This window comes from Marmota marmota, unplaced genomic scaffold (genome assembly GCF_001458135.2).
Source record: "Marmota marmota marmota unplaced genomic scaffold, marMar, whole genome shotgun sequence".
Lineage (NCBI taxonomy): Eukaryota > Metazoa > Chordata > Mammalia > Rodentia > Sciuridae > Marmota > Marmota marmota.
The window spans coordinates 6635285-6644426 of NW_025999990.1; positions in this window are offsets into that span (position 1 = coordinate 6635285).

A 9142-nucleotide genomic window follows, 5' to 3' on the forward strand; every position below is an offset into this window, starting at 1 on the left:
TTTTTTTTTTTTTTTGGCAGAAAAGAGAGGATGAAGGAAATGTCAGACTGAAGGAAACCAAGGAGGATAAGACAACTAACTGCAATGTGGGCATCTGGGTAGAAGTCTGCTGTAGGAAAAAACTGAAATTTAGACTTCAGTTTAGTTAACAGGATCACACAACGCTAATTTCCTGGTGTGATTCATTCATTGTATTATGGTCACATAAGACATTAGCATTAGGAGAATATAGGTGAGGAATATACAACAGCTCTCTGCCCTCTCTTGGTAAATTTCTGTAATTTTAAAATAGTTAAAAGCTTTAAAATAAAAGCAAATAATACTTGGCCACTATGTAAAGAATAGACCATAGAAATCAAGAATGGCAAAGAGAACAGCTGAGAGGCTGAGATACCTGGACAGGAGGTGGATAAGCATGGCTTTGAGCAGCGGAGAAGGGAAAGTAGTACTCAGTGCCTGAGGTAGGTTTAGCAGCCCTTGCTCATGGATTGGATGTGGAAGGTAAAGTCAGAGTAGACAATATCTCACGTTTCTTTGGATTGAGCAACAGGGTAGATGCCTTGGGTGGTACTGAGGAGGAAAATGAGAGAGAAGCGAAAGTTCTCTTTTGATGATGTCAAGCTAGAGTCGCCTGTGATTTATCTAGACGCTTCGCCAGATAAGAGTTATACAGAGTCCAGGTAAAAGGTCAGGGCTGGAGCTGTGAACGCAGCAATCACCATTCAGATCATTGCAAACCAGGGCATTAAATAAGGTCACGTAGGAAGAGAGACATGGCAGAGAGCAGAGGGCCCGGGAGTGCTCCAGCCCAGAGGACGTAAAGAGGCAAAGCCAGTAGAAGATACTGCAAGGAAGTGACCGGGAAAGAGGGACCAGATGCCCCAGGAGCCAAAGGAGAAGGTGTGTGAGGCAGGGGTTGTCAGCCGACACCGGTGATGCTGAGAGGAGGGGTCTCCTGGAAGCAGAGGAGAGACCAAGGAGCCCACAATGGGGAGCTACAGTGACTTTAACAAAACCTGTGCCTGGGGGCTATGGGGACTACAGGCTGAAGAGTGCATTGGGGAGGATGGACTCCCACATGGCTCTCTCCAGAAGTTCTGATGAAGGAATCAGAGCATGGTCAGATGTGTACTTTCCAGTCAGAAGATATTAAATCATAGCTTGCTCCTTGGAATAATCTCTGATGATATCAGAGAAAGAGGTGATAATTTCAGAAGAAAAGCCTGCCAGCGTGAGCTATGGTAGGGTCCACTCCATCCTGAGCAGAAGTTTACCTCCCACAGAACCTGGGCACCTCCTTACAGCATCCTGCACCCGGTGTGTTCAGGAGCACCACACCATGTTAACAGCAAGTTAATTTGTTCCATGATTTATTGAGCTTACTACATCCTGGGTATATGTTTCTTGAAAAATAAAATATGATTCCAACCTAAAGGAGCTGAGAGTCTAATAGAAAAACACATTTAATAAACAAACATGTATGCTGTGGCCAAGAATGCTAATTGCTTGCCCAGGATACCTTCTTCCTAATTTTCTTTCTAAAGATAACTAATTTTGTTGGAAGAGGTCATTGTGTCCAGTTTTAAAAACACATTTCCTACCTCCCTTGTAGACAGGGATGGAACATATATCTAGATTCTGGCCAATAGTTATAAAAGCAGAAACAGCTTGGTGGGGCTTCCAGAAAACTCTTGTAGAAGACAAGTGACTGCATTGTTCTGTGCCCATTTTATTTTTCACTCTCTCTCCTTTTTCTTGCCTGGAATGTGTGATGCTAGGTAGAAAAGTCTCCCTGTGATTTGAGGACAATTCTGAGGGAAAGAACAAAAGGAGTCACAGAGACATCTATCCTAATAGCTTTGAACCACCTGCCCCGGTGCCAGCAACCACCTTTCTAACTGTGAACTTCTAACTACATGAGAAAAGAAAGACTGATTCTCAGGTGTTTGAAATTTGCCAAACTAATTCTAACATGAAACACACCCTGTAATAAATGTTCAGAAGGAAAAGAATAGAAGAGAATAATGGGATAGGAGGTATTTGCTGAGACTGTATAGATGAGGGAGGTTTTCCTAAGGAACACCTATGTTGGGATCTGAACTCTACCTAAGAGTAGAGCTGGACTGTATGAGGAGGTAGGAGTCATGATGAGCAGAAGGGAAGGAAGGAAGCATTCCAGAGAGAAGCCGCATCGAGGAGACGTGTAGCATGGGACAAGGAAGGATGAGAAAACAAGGCTCAGGCTAGGTGGAGCCTCAAAGGCTATTCAGAGGAATTTGAATTTTATCCTAGATGGAAAGGGAGCCCCTTCAAAGCTAAGTACTAAAAAGATGTTTGGGGATGGTTTTTCCTTACCCTACTTTTAAATTATTTATTTATTTATTGTGGTGCTAGGGATTGAACCCAGGGCTCCATGCATGCCAGGCAAGCATTTTACCAACTGAGCTATATCCCCAGCCCCTCCTTATTCTACTTTCTACTTATTTCATAATCTAGCAGCTCCCTAGGGAACAGATTCTTGGAATATACCTGGAGGGAATTTAATATGGGAAGGGAGGAAAGTGGAGGAAAGAAGGTATTATGTAGACTAATGGATTTAGTAATGGAACAAGAGTTCGTAGTGTTAAAGTGAGGGATTTTGTAGAGAACATTGAAATTTGGGGACTCAAGTTTGAGGTGCTTGTCAGCAGTTCACAGAGTTGGACTATGGCTGTGAAACTCAGAAGAGCATGCTGAGGTGGTCATGTGAATTGGGTCCCAAAGGCCCTGAGAACAGCCTAGATCACCTATAGAGAGAGGAGAGGGCTCAGCACTGAGCACAGAAGCAGCCAGACATTTGGAGTTGGACAAGGGAATATGGATCTACCACGGAAGACTCAAAAAAGAATCCAGGAAATGAGGAAACGTGGGGACTGTGGTTTCCCTAAGTTTCAGAGAAGAAAGGTTGGGCATAAGATGGAGTGACCAGCCATGGTCTGGGGAGGCTGCTGAGGAAGGACTGGTAACAGAACAGAGATGTCAATGAGTTTGACAGCATAGGAGTAAGTGATGAGCTTCACAGGACAATTTTGCTACAATGGTGTTATGTTGGTACCATTTTGTAGAAGGTTAAAGGTTAGTGAAAGTTGAAGATGGGAAGAAAACAGGTGTTGAGCCACTGCTTCTAAAGCTTGGCTGCAATGGAGAGCACAGAGACGGTGCTGCCTGGCACCATGCAGGGTGAAGGGCTAGATGCTGTGTGTCTGACATAGGTAGCTCTGGAGCACGATCAAAGGCCAACAGGTACAGTTCATTCAGAAGAGGGAGGTGGAAGTTGGATGAGAAAGTGTCCAACAAGAGTTAGTTATTTTTGCTAGTCATTTATATTTCCTCTTTCTTCTGATTTTCCGCAGGGAAATTAGTACTTAGTTTGTTAATTTGCACTAAATCTTTACAAAGTTAAGGGTAGTGAAAATTTATTTGTCAGAAATAAATTCTTCAATGTGTGGTTTGCCTTTTAATTTTTCTGGCTATAATTTTTATATGAATGTTATTTAAAATTGTGGGCAGCTCAAAATATAATTTCTTCCATAACTCTTACGTTTTAAAAACTCCTCCCCTGCTTTGTGATCTGAAGCCTAATTACTCATCTCTCTGATAGTTCATTTTGCTTTCTTGCACGTTGTCATTTTTTGGCATAAGGGAAATATTCATATTTAATAATAATAATCACAATGATAGATATCCATTCACCGCAAGATAAATTTTACCTAAATCACAGTCTATGTCTGAGCTCCATCTGTCCCATTCATCCATCCATTCATTTGCTCTTAGGCTTAATAACTAAAGCATTCAATATTTGATAGGCTCATAACTTTCAAATATTTTGACTATTTTTATTCTAATTTTCCCCAGAAGTTTTAAATTTTTTTCAAGAAAAACATCTCATTATGAAAAAATTATAAGATTATTACTTCCTATGCTTTTAAAAATACATTGAGTGTCATGTTTCTTAAGGAGAAGAGACCCATACTCGCTCTGGAACCGCCCTTCCTGAAAGGTTAGGAAGCAGTTTCCTGGGGACATTTCACTCAGAAGCCTGAGAGGAGAGGGAGCAGCCATAAGGGATGTGGAAATAGATGGGGACAGTCAGAGCCCAGCCAGCAGAAATCTGATGTCCTTTGAGAAAGGGACTCAGTGTTTCCTTGACTATGAATCAGTCAAAAGCGTATTTGTCTTTGAAGCCCCTACACATGGAGAACCTGGGGAAGGAGTGCAGAGAGGCGGAGAGACAGTGGCTTCCTGGGTTACCAAGCTGACCCCATCATCCCACCTACTCTGCCTGGGCAACCAAAGCTGCAAGTAGTTGAGAAAAATTCTCCCAAGTGTAACAAATTGGTCATGCCTTGCAAGAGTCCATCTCTTGCAGGAACTTATTTGTTATCCCCTGAAAGCTGGGTAAGTTTCACTCTAGGGCCTGCCTTGCATTTAGCTCATGCCATGTAAACGGCATGCCCAGTTTCTGTTTTCATAACTTGGGAAATACAGCACAATTACAATTGTATTGTAACGCAATTCTTTATAGTGACCCACTTAGTAACACAGGTCAAACTTGTTCTTTTCTGCGTTCCTTAGCCTGGAACATGTTCCCAAGTCATGGAATTCTCAAAGCAGAGTATGGTGAGATGTTAGGATTTAAAACAAAACTTAGTCCTTCACTTAGTAAAATAATGTAACGGTGCATATTCCAAAGACATAATTTTGAACAAAGAAAAATAACTACAATATTCTTTGCCCAGTGGCCAGTAATTTCTGCTTTGCTAAATTCAAATTGAAAGCCTCAGAAAAAGTTGCAAGTCACCTATGTTATAGCTCCTTAGCTCTTACACTCCTTCTCTGCATTCCTGTTGTTTAAAGTGCTTTTCACAAATGCATTATATTCTCATAATACCTTCACATCAATTACTTAAGTGTTGGCCTAGTAGTCATCCTGTAGATCAAATATCTGATGAATTTAAATACTACCTAATATAACTCCTGGCCATGACTTTATCAGGATTAGTTTTAAATAAAAGAAATTCATTTTTAGATCTTCTTATAAATTTAAAGACTATTACTTTCTGATTTTTAAAGTATTAAAATATTTAGACTAGTTTAAATATGAAATCATTTTAGATGGAGATTTTTTAAATATTCAACTAATAACAACAAAAACATAATAGAACAATTTATTCTTGTGGCAAAATTACTTTCTGGAAGTTGTAGTAAATTGTTTTCATTTGTTAGTATACCATTTATGCTTATTAAAAAAAGTTGCAGGAAAATTTGAAATTCAAAGCTGCAACATAGAGATACCCTTTTTCAAAAATATCCTGTAACAACTCAGAAAAGTCATGTCTACATTTTGATAATGAAAGGCAGAGCCCATGGAATATTAGAGAAGGTGCCCAGACTCTGGAGCAGGATTTTCATCCATCTTCCTGGTCTAACCCCAATCCACTCAAGTCCCAAGGTGACGGGATATGTTTAACACCAGACTAAATGGCAGAAATTTCCTTCTTTTCTTGATGAATCTAAAAAAAAATAGGAAGATCGCCAAACCTCAAAATAATCTCATCTACATCCTAATCCACAACTCTCTGCTATTTTTATGCATGCAAGGGTAACTAAGAAATGACAATAAAACCATAATGTATTGCCAAACAGCAAAATATGTCATCATGTCGAATGATTCTTATCCCTATAAGCATTTGTGCATGAAAAGGCAAAGATTTAAAAACCCAATCATAAACACCTATTTTTAAAAGCAATTGTTTCAAAGCACTTTGCTGCAGAGAAACTGAAGGCTCAAAACCACAGAACAAGTGAATCTCAAATGTGAGGACATAACTCAGGCCCACCACCCACAGGTGTTTCTACTGAGGCAGATGTAAGTCTGAAGGAGCCCCGGCCGTGGCCTAGCAGTCTCCTGGTTGGCTCATCCTGTTCACTTTGTACTCCAAATATCCACCCCTCTTTGCTTCTGACTCTCACTACAGATCTCACCCACTCTCATGCCTCCCAAGCAGTCCACTGTGGACTCTCCCATCCAACCCTCCCGGGACTCCTATACCCAGGGCCTGCTGAACACTTCACATTAAAACATGCATTTGGAATGTTCCCCCCAAACCTGCTCTTCCTCTCCATCCTTCCCCATCTCAGGAAATGGCCCTTCCCTCACCCAGTTTTTCAAGTGTGAAATCTGAGTGACCTTTGACCCTCCATCCTCATGCAATCCAGTGACAAGTGCTTCTGATTCCTCCTACACAGTGCAGGTCAGGGCTGTCCCCTCCCCACCATTCTTCCCGACAGACCTTTGTTTAAGCCACTAAATCTTTCATCTGGACTCCTGCAATAGGTGTCTTACTGGCCTCACTCTGTGTCCTTTCTTTGATATCACCAACAGTGATGCCTTCAAACCTAACGTGGATCCTCTCAGTCCCCTTTTGAGACTCCTTCCCTTTCCTGTGTTCTTGATCTTTCCCACTATCAGCCACTTCTCAAAATCTATCCTCCTCACTCCTGTAGTGGGTTGAATTATTTCCCCTCAAAAGATAAGTCCAACACCTGTGAATGTGACTGTATTCAGAAATAGGATCTTTGTAGATTTAATTAAGGATCTCGAGTTGAGATTGTCTCAAAACACCCAAGTGGGACCTACATGCAATAACGGATTGGTCCCTCAGAAGAAAACAAGTGGTTTCAGACATAGATGCAGGGGAGAGGCACATGAGGACAGAGGCAGAGACTACATGACATGTCAGCCATCAATCATGACTAGAAGAGACAACAAATCCAGCAAGTGCTCCAGAGGGCCTTCAGAAGGCGCATTGGGCTGCGCAATGCTCATCCCCTTCGCCCCCAGTAGATAGAGCATAATAGACGTGTGTTGCTTTAAGCCATCAACTTGGCCCAAAGAAACAAATGTACTCCCTGAGCTTCCACTATATATATTTCTTGTTTTTTTCAAAAGGACCAAGCTCTTTTCCTTCTCAGAGACTTCTCACAGGAATGAAACCCAGAATTGTGACATAAATGTCAGCCCCTGCTCCTAACTCAGAAGCCCTCCCTCCCAGCACTTAGAAGAGTGCAACTGTATAAAACAGTGCAAGTATTTGCTGAATGCTCAACCCCAGTCTAGACTCTGCGCTCCACCAGGATGATACACATGTTCCCTGGGTCACTACAGCATTCTTTATCTTAGCACAGATTAGCCACTGAAACCAGTTCTCCCATAAATGAAATTACAGAGACAAAAAGAGACTGAATGGTGTGTCCTTTCATTGGTGAGAATCTCAGACCCAGAATAGTGAAGTGTCTTGTTCCATGTTGAGTTAGCTGAAGCCGATAAAAGGTTATATTTTAACTTCAGAATAAATATTCTAATAGGTAAATGTAGAATTAATTCAATTAAAACAGTATAAAAATCAAAATGAAATTCCATGATGGGAAAAATCACACTTCCTCAGTTGACATTGGTCTGCTGGCAAATCAAAGCTAATTGCACACACCAACTGCTTCCAGAACTGGCTGAGACAGCTGGAAGATATTGTTCAACATCATGCCAGGAATACAAGGCAAATTGAACCCTGGGCACACGCAGCTTGCCGTGAAACTAAGTTCCTTAACATACATAATCTCCCAATTCCTTTCAGCCCAAATGCATAGCCAAGAGGTCCTGGTGTCTCCTAGCACCTAAAACACAACCATCTCAATAGGAGTTTGTTTTAGTGGAACATCTCAGCCTGGAGAGTTTTGAATCAGCACACAAAGGCTATGTGGCCAGAGATTAGAGAATAATATCTCTATTTTATTTCAGAGGGAAAAATCCATGAACTTTTTGGCATTATACATGAAATCAAAGAATATTAACTAGAGTAGAATTTATTTTAATAAATTCACCCATTCAAATCTCTTCATCTAGAGGCCTTTCTCCCTGCCCTCATTTGGTAGATTCATTCAACCACTCATTGGTTGAGTGTCTGTTCAGCCCTGGCCTAGGAGGTGCTGAGCCTGCTTGCCCATAACGTGGGGATGCTAGGGATAATGACCCAGTTCCCACCCTACCTGGGCCCACATCTGCTAAGGGAGACAAATTTCGAGCAGTTACAAGGTAGCATGAGAGTTACCATAGGTAGGTTGTTTGAACAACATTTAAAGTTGTTGGGCACCAGAGGGATCAGGAACTGCTTCCCACAGAAACATGGACCTGACAGGTGAGTGGGAACTGGCCCAGCCTGGCGAGGCAGGCAGGGAGCAGGAGCTGTTCGTGTTGGTGCAGGGGAAGGCGAGAGGGAGCCACTGGCCAGATAGAAAAGACAGAGCAGGAGGGACAGAAAGAGGAAGAAGAGAAACTAGGTAATAGAATAAAATAAAACAAGATTTCAAAACTGCAGTTGTGGAAGAAGAAAATGCCTGTGGGCTCAGAGAAGCCCAAGTGCTCTTAGGTGAGCTCCTGCCTCTGCCATGATGAAAGTGGGCATCGCTTCCCCATCCTTCACTTCATAGGCAAGAACCAGTAATGCCCACGTTGTCTGGAACACTGTCTTTCACCCTGCAGTGTGTGTGTCTGTGTGTGGGTGTGTGTGTGTGGGTGAGAGAGAGAGAGAAGATAGAGACAGAGACACAGAGAGAGAAAGAGGCTAAGAGAAGCCAGTCCCGTGAGAACATGGCACTGAGACAGTCACACCAGGTGTGAAGAAATGCTTATTAAAATACGAGGACAACACACCCTCCTGATGAAGATGCCTGTAGTTGGGGGAGTGGGTTAGGGATGAACACGCACACAGGAAGTGATCCCTTGGAAACTAAAACTTGCCCCAAAGGCAAGCTGAGAGTTTGAACGTGAAGGGGAGCCCCTCTGTGATTGGCTTAGCATGGTGCCCAGCGCTTACGGCTGAATGAAAGATGAAGGGATCATGTGGGATCTTACAGAGCATGTCTTGCCAGGAACTCCTGAGAGTGGAGGCTGGCAAGCTTTTACTACAGGAGACCAAGTAATAAATACTGGACTTGGTGGGTTATATTTGGCCACCTGTTACAACTCAAGTTTTCAATAATAACATGAAAGCAAATGTAGAAAGCAAGGAAACAAATAAGACACGGCTGTATTCCATTAAAACTT